The 12,843-nt window shown below is 34.7% G+C and overlaps 1 protein-coding gene and 1 long non-coding RNA gene across 3 annotated transcripts in view; both read right to left on the bottom strand.

Moving 5' to 3' along the window:
- The window catches only part of LOC149897567 (uncharacterized), an 85,791-nt gene that overhangs the window by 27,643 nt on the left and 45,305 nt on the right, over positions 1 to 12,843 (bottom strand). The window lies entirely within an intron of this gene.
- LOC149897568 (uncharacterized) lies at positions 43 to 12,806 on the bottom strand. 2 transcript variants are annotated; one of them, XR_016458163.1, is made up of 4 exons: positions 12,546 to 12,806; positions 12,167 to 12,278; positions 854 to 915; positions 43 to 642 (listed from the first exon to the last, which is right to left on the bottom strand). It is a non-coding gene; the product is annotated as an uncharacterized LOC149897568 (long non-coding RNA). The 2 variants fall into 2 exon arrangements; XR_016458162.1 differs by lacking the exon at positions 43 to 642 and having other exon boundaries at positions 668 to 915; positions 12,546 to 12,798.

The following is a 12,843-nucleotide window of genomic DNA, read 5'->3' as shown; positions in this document are numbered from 1 at the left end:
CTTAGTGACGCTGCTTTGAGCACCTGGCGCGTCTGGCTGAAATTGTTTAAAATATGAATACATATTTTTGTTATCCTTTTTCACATGCATGAGTATGAGTATCAATCAAAAATCAAGAATAGTCCATAATAAAGATTAGATTGAAATTCAATTTATGAATAGATATATATATGAATTCTTGAAAGTCACAACTTTGGTTTTTAACAGCGATGTTTATTATAAAACTTATTGTTTGTGACGAGAGTTTTATAGTTAGAAATTAAAGATTTTAATGTATTTTACAACAAATATAGTTAATACTTAATAGTATAAATTTATAAAAAAATATATTTTGTTCTAATAGTAACAGAGGTTGCATTGAGGAAACTATTTTTGATCAATACTTTATGTAGTTTGATCGTTTCATAAACAAAAATTAGGCCAAAAATATAATTAACATACTTAACTGGTGATTCCATTTTGTACTGATACAAAGCCTGTTTTATATATGTACAATATTTTGACTTCAATTATTCCTTTTATTGGTTGTGTCATTCCTCCTCCTGATGAAACTGTCTTTATGTTATAGAGTAATTTATGGCATTTCTTTGAAACTGGTCTTTTATATTTTCCTATTTCTACTGGGAATCAATTGTGGCGTTTCTGAAAAAAAAAACATTTATAAAATATTTGATTATCCTCATTTTTTATCACTGGCAATAATTTTAAACGTTTTAATACACTTTTTTTTAAATTTATTGAGAGTTTTGCATCCATACTTTTGTTATCTAAATTTAATCAAGATATTATGTTTTTTTAATGCTCCTTTTTAGACAAACAGGGAATTATGCCAAACAAATATAATATACTTAACTTGTGATTTAATGTTGTCATATTAAACCTATTATTTTGTGTTGTTTGTCCGTCTTCTGCGATCTGGAAAATATGAAATATATAAGTTGTATCATAAATTTAGAAAGATAATAAGAAGATTATAAAAGATAATATAAACCTATGACAAATATCCGCAAAAAGGAACACTGTTTTCAATTTTTTTGACTGGCAGCGAGGTGTTTCACATCATACTGAGCAAATTATATCTGAAACTTTCTGTATTAATGCAAAACTACCACCTCCTCCTTTATCCAGGCTTGGGACTGGCTGCGATGAGGTAGAATAAAATAATCTCATAAAATTTATTCTATTCACCCTCAAACACAGGCGGAGTTACCTAACTACCGTCTAAGTACTCGATATACACTAATTACTACTATTATACTTAACTATAAAAGAAATAAAAATTGTAAAGTGTGTATATGATTGACACGTGTTTAAGTAAAGCGTTATGCGTGTAATAAAATAAAATTAAATAAATATAACCATGATTCTATCAAAAATACATACTTAGGTATACACGTAAATAAAATGTATGAATAAAATATCTACATTCTACATCAATAATTTACACGATCTAAATTAATTTACTCTAGTTTACTCTAGTCTATATACCTATAAACTAAACTTAATTGATTTTATGTACACAAAAATATAGTTTGTGTTGTGCATGTAAGTTTATGTTAAAAAACAAAATTGATTGATCTACATAGAAAATTGAAGCATAGCGAGACAAAATATTTAAATATTACTGTAAAATGCGCTCAGCGAATGTAAAAGTACGATATTAGAAGTAATGATGTAGCGCGTTGTACTGTAAATATACGTCGGACGTGATGCAATTTATAAAAATGAAATGATAGCCCTTCGAATATAGAATAACGATGGATCATGAAAGACGATAGCGGGCGCTTTTAGTCCAACGGAAGGAATGGATCCGCGGACGGTACCGGGCCGGTGTCGGGCGGAGCTGCGCGCGAGCGGCCTCGCTCGGCGGCGAGACGTGGCCGGGCCGGTGCGCGCCGCGGCGGGCGCAGGAGCGGCTCTGTCGCAGAGGTGAGTGCGGTGCCCTAAGTCCCTTTGCATTGGCGCTGCGTCGCGCCTGCAGTGATGGCGGTGGCTAGATGTAGACAGTGTCGAAACAATAGAATATTACGATTGATAATGTGGGGCGTTTCTCTCAAGTTATATGTATTAATATTTATATTACATCTCATATTATAATATGTCATAATTGTGCTAACCTAACCTAAATATTTGCGTATTTGAAAAAAAAAATGGACAGATCACGGATACACAAAATAAAAACAATTTTATGTTCCTATAAATAATTGTTATTTATTCTAAGTATCAAATTTGATAAATGTTGAGTGAATCAATTATTTCACTTCAAGCAAAGAGAGACGAGATGTGCTACCAATGCTTTATGGCATCGAGTTTTATTTTGATAAATAATAATACTAATAAAATATTCATAGATAAATTAATAAAGTGATTGGGTACTGAAAATGTGATGATTGGCGTACAATGGGTCATCAGCTTTGCTTTGAAGAACACTTCAAGCAAAGAGAGACGAGATGTGCTACCAATGCTTTATGGCATCGAGTTTGTATTTTGATAAATAATAATACGAATAAAATATTCATAGATAAATTAATAAAGTGATTGGGTACTGAAAATGTGATGATTGGCGTACAATGGGTCATCAGCTTTGCTTTGAAGAACACTTCATGCAAATTTTTAAATTGTTAAAATACCTTCATACTTTGGCAACATTCAAAGTATTTGGTGTAAAATAGTTGGTTAATTTGTCTGTCAACACTGCCTATTGTGTGTGTCGCTAATTTAAATCAGCAACTTGTTGTAACTCATTGAATATCATGTGTCATTTCGCGGGAAAAAAAAAATGGTGAAAATTCAAGTTGATAGTTTGTGCATGATGGCGAAAACACAGGTTTCTTTTACTCATAATATGTCATTAAATAACGTTTGAAATATTATAACTACCACTGAAGGTTGTTTTAAACAAAAGTTACAATGATGGGCAAAATTACCTAATAATGTAGCGATCTATATTTTACAACATTGCTCAGCATCAAAAGAAGCTTAGGGTTAGCACATTTTATATTACCACATAATTTGATAGTTAATAAATATTATTTCTATTCGGTTAATTTCGGAAAAATAAGCCTAATTTGGTATCTCGGAAATAACCATAAATAAAGTTAAATCACTGAATTTAAAGCACAACTTAAATGTAAAAGTATGATTATTTTTATTTAATAGTCAATGAACGATATTCTGTTTTGCTTTTTTTGTCTTTTTATTGCCTACAACATAATCCCACTACGAAATCTTTGCAGCAAAAGAAATCGAAAGAATGCTCATCTTACTGAGATGTACCAGCTTTTTGGAAAAGTAAAATGCGATTTATATGAAAAAGAAAAAAAAAAAATGCCTGGGTAACATTTCCCAGCCTCTGAAGGTTTCCGACCTTTCCTGATACTGCTTTGACTTTTAAAGTAAACGACATCTTTCGTTTTGTGAATATTTCTTGGTATATTAATAAAATAATATTAATAATCATATCCATTTAAATTTTGTTTACATGATAATGATAACATTCACTCAACATTTATCAAATTTGATACTTAGAATAAATAACAATTATTTATAGGAACATAAAATTGTTTTTATTTTGTGTATCCGTGATCTGTCCATTTTTTTTTTCAAATACGCAAATATTTAGGTTAGGTTAGCACAATTATGACATATTATATGAGATGTAATATAAATATTAATACATACAACTTGAGAGAAAAACCCCGCATTATCAATCGTAATATTCTATTGTTTCGACACTGTCTACATCTAGTCACCGCCATCACTGCAGGCGCGACGCAGCGCCAATGCAAAGCGACTTAGGGCACCGCACTCACCTCTGCGACAGAGTCGCTCCTGCGCGTCCCACGGCCGACCGCCGGCTCCGGAACTCACGACCTACCGCCTTGCAGAGGACTCTCGACACGCATTTCCACCTGTCACCGAGCCGATAAGGTCCATTCAAATCCATTTAAATTCCTATGAACCAAGCAGCTGCTATGACTTTACATATCCATAACATTATTATATATAAGAAAAGTTCAGTCAATTTTATAAATTACTGTCACCGTCACTGACATATAAATACTCGACAATGCGCATACAACCTTAAAACCAATAACAAACTTATACAAATTCGCTCTCGCATTTTACTTTAATACAAATAATTTGTTACACAGTGTTTCAACTTTAACGTAGAATCAATTCGTTTTTTAATGTTAGCGTCGTGATGATAAGAGTTCATAAAAAAATACGCACAATGTAAACGTTGGCAACATGATTTGATTTTAATAATTGATTTCTGATATAGAACGGAGGTGAACAATTTCATTCCAGGAAGCCGAGTGTGTAATGCTTGCAAGTGTAACTCGTCAATCTACCAAGCAAAGTGAATAGTGTAATGCATGGTGGGAAATCCCTAAAGTAACTGTGGAATGACGACGTTATTTACGTAAGGTTTACCGTTAATTAATTTTTCCCTATGTACAAGAAGCATTAAATCGTTCCTATCCCGTACGCGACCTAATGCCACGTACAACTGTCCGTGACTAAATACGTCCGATCTTAAATCTATGCCGACCCTATTAATAGTTTGACCTTGACTCTTATGAATGGTCATTGCATAACACACCTGAAGGGGAAATTGCAATCGACACATTTCTATTGGACTATTATGATCAATGGGGGCTTTAAACATGATTCGCGGTATAAAAAACAATTCGGCTATTCCCGGTTTGCGAACTGTTATTAATCGAGGTGAAGTCGCTTCGATTATAACTTTTGTACCATTAACTAAATGATCTGAAAAACTAAGGTTACGAATTATTATACAAATACATCCTACTTTTAAAGTGAGATCGTGTTCTGGTATACCTTTAGGGTGCATACTATTCAACACGTCAACGCCTAAATACAATTCGTCAGTGTCATCCGTAGCCGTTTTATCTACTGAATAGAAATGTAAAAGGTCGCCTGGCAAACGGTCTAATACAGTCCTATTTATTTCTCTAATATTGGAGTTGTGTGTCGAAAGAATGGCCCTACCTATACAAACTTCTGGCTCGTTTTCTAAAAGGAAATCCGAAAATACAAAATTAATTAACTCATTTAAATCAGTAGTAAATGATAAAAGTGAAAGGTCTATTAAATTTTGACAAGATCTACCGACCTTTACCGAATGTAAAGGCAAATTATTTGAACCTATTTGAAGTAAAAAATCGGAAAAAACACTATCTTCACTACACCTCTGAGGTGTAGTTAGTGAAAACGTCTTTAAACTCTGCCATAAGGGCGATGATTTAACTGAAGCATTAAATATATCAGAATGACACTTGGCGTTCGTAACTACGGGCGGAATCTGACGAAAATCTCCGGCAAAAATGATAACCTTTCCCCCGAAACTTTTATTAGACTTTGTCAAGTCTTGCAAAGACCTATCTAACAAATGAATGAGGTACTTGTGTACCATCGGCGCTTCGTCGTAAATGATTAAATCGGAGTGTAGTATGAGTTCAGCTCTCTGGGTTCCGTTTGTTACATACCAATAGCCTAAATCGTCAATAGCGCTTAACGGATACTTAAACATACTGTGCGCAGTCATACCGCCGTCATAGTTCTGCGCGGCAATACCTGAACTCGCTGTGCATAAAACTACACCGTTGAGTACGCCCCTCACGTACGCTGCTATCGTATTTAATAGCAACGTTTTACCAGTGCCTGCCGGACCGTCTATATAAATAGCACTTTCGTTACTATTGCGAAAACCGTGATCAGTGAGCAAATTTTGCACATATTCGAACACTTGCCGCTGGTCATGAGACAGCTTGGGCGTCCAAACATCCACAAATTCGCGTAACCCGTCTGCATCGTGTAGAGCCTTCTCACGACCTAGTTCGGTGGTGTCATCGTGCGCGTCAGGCAAACCTTGCTCTAACAAACACGAACCATGTTTTCGCAATAGACGGTCAATTTGAACCAAGGCCTGGGTGTACGCTCTATCCGGATCGTTATTTACGCGGTTAAGTATATCTTCAGCTAGCTCATTTTTAAATTTTTCCCACAGTGTCGCTACTGCTACCCCGTTAACAGCCAATAATACGAAAAAGTTACGCAGGCGTGGTCCGGTCAAAAAACATGAAGCTTCCTGCATAGCTATCTCGTATTCGGCTTCATCGTTGGCGATACCAACGGCTTTAGCGGCCTCCTGGAATGTGTTACAATTTGGACCACCCAAGTTATAAAGATCCCTGTAACTACGGCAGGGGTGTAAAGCTAACAGTAATCTTAAATAAAATTGTTCACCTCTGTTGGGCGCGACCCAAAATAAACGCGTCACTATTTCTCCCCTCTGTCTTTTCGTCAAAAATTTGCCGTTGGTCATATTATAAATGGTTGTATTTTTTGTTGAGGGGCGGCTGGAATGAACGATATACCTCTCGTAAAAATCTAAATATGTTAAACTATCGAATTCTTCACCGAGGGGACGATTAAAATACGTGACGAGATCCGAATCCGAATTCTGAACTGCACGCGCTTCATTTCCCGCCTTAAAAAAAATTGATTGATGATTTTCTAAATGCACGTCTAACATCTTTACAGTAGGCTCACGTCCCGTGACGTCAAACTCAAAAACTCTCCAAGCAGCCTCACCAGAACCGATGTATCGTTTTGTGACGTACTGTTCTATTTCGTTATTTTTTAGTTCATCTGGAACAATGGCGACTCGAGCCTCGTCTGGACCTTTGGTCATATATTTAAAGAGATATTTAATGACTGTTCGAGTGGACACTGATTCTAAATTTAAATGGCAATCATATCTAAGAAGAAGTGCAGCGTTGTATGGTACTATCCACAAATCACTAATTTCTACATCCCTCCCTCTGTATTTAATAGTGGCTGTATTCTTACTGTTACGCTTTAAGTTAATAAACCCTTTATCATTACAATATGTGACTTCTGTCTCTGGTTTTGGGAAATAGCTTGTACATTTTTTTTTTTCACTATCCCAACATTTTAAATCTGTCCTATGCGGCGGACCGCATGGACCATGTACCATGTAATCTAAAACAGCTTTTCTTAATTTTCCATCAACTTCTGAAGCGTCAGGAATATCTGCTCTAATAAATTTATCCACATCAGTACCGTGAACGGGGCCACCACCCTCGACTGCAAAACAGATATGAGCGTGTGGTAATCCCCGTTTTTGGAACTCTATTACATATAAAATATAAACAATTTTACCAAACCAAACCCCTGTGCGTAGATCCCTCAAAAGTTGTTGCAATTTAATGTTAAAAACTCTAGCACAAATTGATGGCGTATTATGATGACCTGTTGTTGAATTTTGTATTTCAGGCCATTTGGGATTGCAAGTTAAAGTTAAAAGAAAAGATGGCAATCCTAATCTGTTAACTACTGCCATAGCATCCATATACTTTTGCTTCATATATCTAGGCCCCCCCGTGTAACTACTTGGCAAATAGACTCTACCAGGCACAACCCCACCCTCTCCTCGAATAGTCTCATCTACACTTATCTGCTGTAAAACTGACTCTACTTCTCTTAATGGAGCGGAACGGAGAGCATTATCCGTGTTACCTTTTTGGATGTTATACAGGTAACGAAGTCTTTCTTCTAAAATCCTACATTGCATATCAACTAACCACTCTTCAGACAAACGATTAAAATCGTTGAAACGGGGTTCGCTCAGAAGGAGACATCTTACATATTTGTTCTGGGTTAGTTTTGCTCCATTATTGTCCGTTTTGTTAGGAAACCATCCAGGGTTACCGTGCGGATACAATAATGGATATTGAAAAGTTTCATATAGGGGGTGCATTATATCTACTGTGTGAGGCTTTTTGTCTCCAATTTTCCAGATTGCAATGGCGCGAGGAATGTAACGTTCCTGCTCATTGCTTATAATGGCAGCAATCTCGTTGCCTAAAGGCATATCACCGAGAATGTTGCCATGTGTGCGTCGTGTGGTGTGCTCAAAAATGAGGTGTGCGTGGTCGGATGGTTCTTGGCTCAGCCGCTTGAAGCACTCTATATAAGGGTTGTGATTATGCAAGAAATTTGTAATCGATCGAATGACAGTTAAATCTAAATTTAAATTTGTAGCGAGGCTCTCTCGCTCACTGTTATCATAGATGTAAAGTCCAGCCGGGTTAGTAGTTTCTGAGTACGCAAGATCGAAAACTCTGTGATAAACCCTCCCTTGAATTTTTAAAAATGATACCCCCGTTGTCGGATGTTGAAATCCGTGTGAAACGCCTAAAGCACTAAAAGCAAATAAATTATTATAAGCCCTAGGCTTATGCAAAAAAGAAGGAAAGCTATAAAATGGTTCATTTAAAGGCGGGAAATTTTGAACGTTATAAGCGCCAGCCCCACAGCACCACTTGATACGATTCTTTTCCTCAAAGAACAATCTAGCATTACAGTGCCTACACAAAAACGCTTCCCTATCTAATAATGAAATGTTTTTAAAACTAAACAATTTGACGACAGTTAAGCCGTCGCCACTCTTTGTACCTATTAAATTGTTTGAATTCCGTAATTCAACGTCTAGATTTCGATTAATTTTATTGTACTTATCTACCGCTTGCCTATTAACTTCTGGATTACTTTGACTAAACTTCTGACTGGCCTGCCTATGAACCTCGGGATTGCTCTCGTTATATTTTTGAACTGCTCGTTTATTGATTTCGGGATGAGTCTGACTATACTTCTGAACTGCCTGCCTATGAACTTCGGGATGTTTTTCATTATATTTTGTGACCGCTTTTAAATGAGAATCTGCATCTATAGATCGCCTACCTGGTCGTCCCCTCTTACGTCCTACTTCTACTGAATTGACTGATGAACTATCCGAATCTACGTTTATATTGTTTTGTTTGTGTGCTTTAGATTTATTATATTTAGCCGGTCTACCGCGTTTTTTACCTACAATCCTAACGTCGGGTAATTTTGTTAGGCAGACAACGGGTGTCAGTGTTGTTAATTTTGGGTCGCGAATATTTTGAATTAAAACTTTTGGTTTTAGGGAATTTAATTTAGGGTCATATTTTGGGGGTATACCTTTATTAACTAAAACTATCGGTTTTAAATTAGACAATTTAGGATCGTCTACAATAACTAATTGGTCGTCTACATTAACTAATTGGTTGTCTACACTAACTAATTCATTAATAATATTTGTACTATGAAAATGATTTAAAATAATTTTATGAATTTGATATTGACTACCAAACGCCGGATTCCAAAACAAAAATTTTGCAAGAGTATCTATATTGTCGCACTGAAAGAGACGTGCGGCTCCTACCGAATGCGGGTTATGGACGTATTTATTATTCGCGTCTACGTTATGGCTATTAAAGATAAAATATTTATTATTTGACCTCCAAAAAGATATTGTATTATTGGCGCCGGTGAAGAGGTAGCTATGTGTGGAGTCGTTGTGTGCAGTGTGAAATATTTTATTTTTTAGGATTAATTTTAATTGTAAAGTGTAAGTGGCTATGTCGCTGTCACATGTGGGAAACAGCCCGTTGTCGATCCAACTATCGTTGTCTGCCATCGATTTAATTTTAGCCAAATAGGTCCCTACACGTATATCAGAAGGCAATTCTTCAGGATATAAATGAGGATGATGATGCGCAACCCCAAGTGGTCTTACTTGAATATATAACATATCACCAAATTCTAAAATAGTGTCTATATTTTCCTGAGAAAATACGGCTCTATTTAGAATAGAAGAATAAATAGCCGCGCATGTTGCCATCGCGACACATTGTGCGTTGTTACCCTTAAACCGGGGATCGGCTTGATGCGTTGACCCTTTAATAATAATTTGACCGATTAAAATAATTATAAAAACAGAATTTATCAGGTCAGTAGAAACATATTTATAATGCCGCACAATTTATAATTTGTTAAGCAAATTGAAATGTTCCAAACAAAAAATAATGCATTGTACCTATGATTATAAAATACAAATCCGTATTCAATATGTTAAAGAAAATATCCCTAATGAAATTACCATTCCATTTCTAAAATTTCGTAACACAAAAATATCAAGTTGATTAGATATTGGTTGAGATCCAAGATGTAAAAGGAGTCGAAACTACTCTAAAAAAAATACTAACTCGCTACGAAATATGAATAAAATGTGGCGTCATTGTAGGTACCTACCTTACCCCGCAATCTATAAAAAAAAATATTCGCTACGATCTATGTACGTTTCAGTATAACATTATTATATTATGTACTCGTATAATCCATACTTAATATTATAAATGCGAAAGTAATTCTGTCTGTCTGTCTGTTACTCAATCACGCCTGAACTATTGAACCAATTTGCATGAAATTTGGTATAGTGATATTTTGATACCCGAGAAAGGACATAGGATAGGTTCTATCCCGGAAATCCTACGGGAACGGGTTTTTCTCTGAAAACGCGGGCGAAGCCGCGGGCGGAAAGCTAGTCATACATATCTTGAATTATTTGAAATGTTAATTTTAATCCTATCAAAACTATGCATGTACTTACGTAATATTATGATGTATTGGTAATTATAAAATCATAATATATAGTATATACATATATATAATTTATAATATGATACAACAAAGTCGTTCTTCCGTCTCCAATCACTAAAACAAAGTCGCTTTCCCTGTCCCTATGTCCCTTTGTACGCTTAAATCTTTGAAACTACGCAACGGATTTTGATGCGCTTTTTTTTAATAGATAGAGTGATTCAAGAGGAAGGTTTATATGTATTATAACATCCATTAAATAGTGGAGAAGAAGTACTGTTATTTTTGAGGTTTCTAATGTGATGTAAAAAATTACATTTTTTCCGCTTACATTGCAAACGTAGGCTGAACTATACGAGTTTTATCAAAATAATGTACTAAGTATTATACACATTTAAAAGTTTTACAGAAAAGTCAGCGATGGTATGTCTATCTCTTATGGATAACCCACAATAACTTTTTTTTGTCATTTACTTTTTACGACAAATAATGGCTAATTTTCGATGCGATTTGAACCAATACAGCATTAATTCTTAGCCAATTAAATACCTTGAATACATTGTTCATTTAATATAGATCTATATGACCCTTTACATCGTATGATTTAAGTGAATATTTTCGAAGATATTACAGATTTAAAAATTGCGGGACGTAGGGTTTGCGGCGGTACCGGCCGGCCGCCCGGCTATCTATTTTATACACGTGCGAAGCCGGAGCGGGCCGCTATGTTTCTATAAACAACGTTCACCGTTTTTCTGTAGTGTATTTAGTATCAGCATTGCAATTTGCACCCGTGCGAAGCCGGGGCGGGTCGCTAGTATTATTATAAAACCTGGTTTATAAGTCTCGCTTTAACGTTTAAACTTTAAAGTACATACCTACAATAATTTCTACAATAGTGTAAAGTAATTTAACTTCGCGACATAATGTGAATAATGCATTGAAATTTAACCGAAAATATAATAATTTATCTATACAGATAAGCTTTACAAAATATTTTATTGAAAAGAAAATAGGTAGGTATGTATGCGTACCTATAACATACGTCAATACAAAACATAGATATAATATGTGTTTGAATGATCAGAGACAATTTCATGATTTACAATCATTAATATTTTTACTATTTAAGGATATTTACAAATTTGAATGAATTCATAATAAATATAACTATCACACAAAATGGCGACCGACACCCGTGCCGCACGGCGCGACCGCTCGTCGCGCGCGTTGCCGGTTTGCGATTCCCGCGCATTTCGATTTACAACAAATTTGGAAAAAATAATATTACATTTACGGACTTATTACCTACTATATTTATACATTAAATCTTCTATTCTATTTTATGTTAAAGAAAATGACTTTATTCTGTAATCGATTAGGTACGTAGCTATTAGCTACCATACCTACTTAATAATTTTTTAACATATTAGGTAGGTAGGTATATTATGTCCAATTATTTATTTCAGATGTTGAACATTAGATACCAATTTTAGAAAAAATCTTGGAATAATAATTATGAGAAGTATCTTCTTATTTAGAACATTTCAATTTGCACAAAAAAAAGATAATAACTGATTGATTGCCTAACAGAGCCCTATAAAAATATGTACAAGTATTAATTATTCAACCTAATATGAATAAAGCTTACCGGTAGCGATGCACGCCATTGCTGCTGCGTTGCCGCCGTTGTTGTTGCTAGATGCTTGAAACATGTTGTGAGGCACGAGGTCACGTAGAATCACGAAGTTAACGAAAATATACTGAAAACAATATGTGAATATATTAAAAACAAATCATTAAACAAAAGAAATCACTTGTTTTCATTAAAACAAACCGTTGAAAAAAAAACAAAAGAATAAATCGTCATGAATTGAAATGAAGTCACCGGTACTTTTTGTAATTACCTAAAGAAATATATTTAATTGTAAGTTAGTAAAAATATATAAAGAAAACAATAAAATTCAAATCATTATTCCCTCAAGTACATTATGAGACCAATAATTAATAATAAATGTAAATCGACTTACCCTGCGAACAGATGAATTGTTAATGGAAGAGAAATGGCGGCTGGCGCGGGCGCGGGGCGTTTTATTTCCCACCGGAAGTAAAAATAATTGCAAACATTAAGAAAAAAGTGGGAATAGACAATATATAGAACAGACAATTTCACAGTTTTGTAATTTTTTCATAATTAAAATATATTTTAATTAATAAGAGATATTTAAAATACGTAATCTATTCTAAAAAATATATTAATATGTATAACAATAAAATAATTTAGAAACATTGATATCCAACTGTTAGTAAAGGGTCTAATTTATGTTT

This window comes from Colias eurytheme, chromosome 25 (assembly GCF_061535395.1).
Source record: "Colias eurytheme isolate Ceu_HAF_F1 chromosome 25, ilColEury1 Martin Lab GWU primary, whole genome shotgun sequence".
Lineage (NCBI taxonomy): Eukaryota > Metazoa > Arthropoda > Insecta > Lepidoptera > Pieridae > Colias > Colias eurytheme.
Note: the sequence above shows the minus strand (reverse complement) of the source record. Positions and strands in the feature narration are given on the sequence as shown.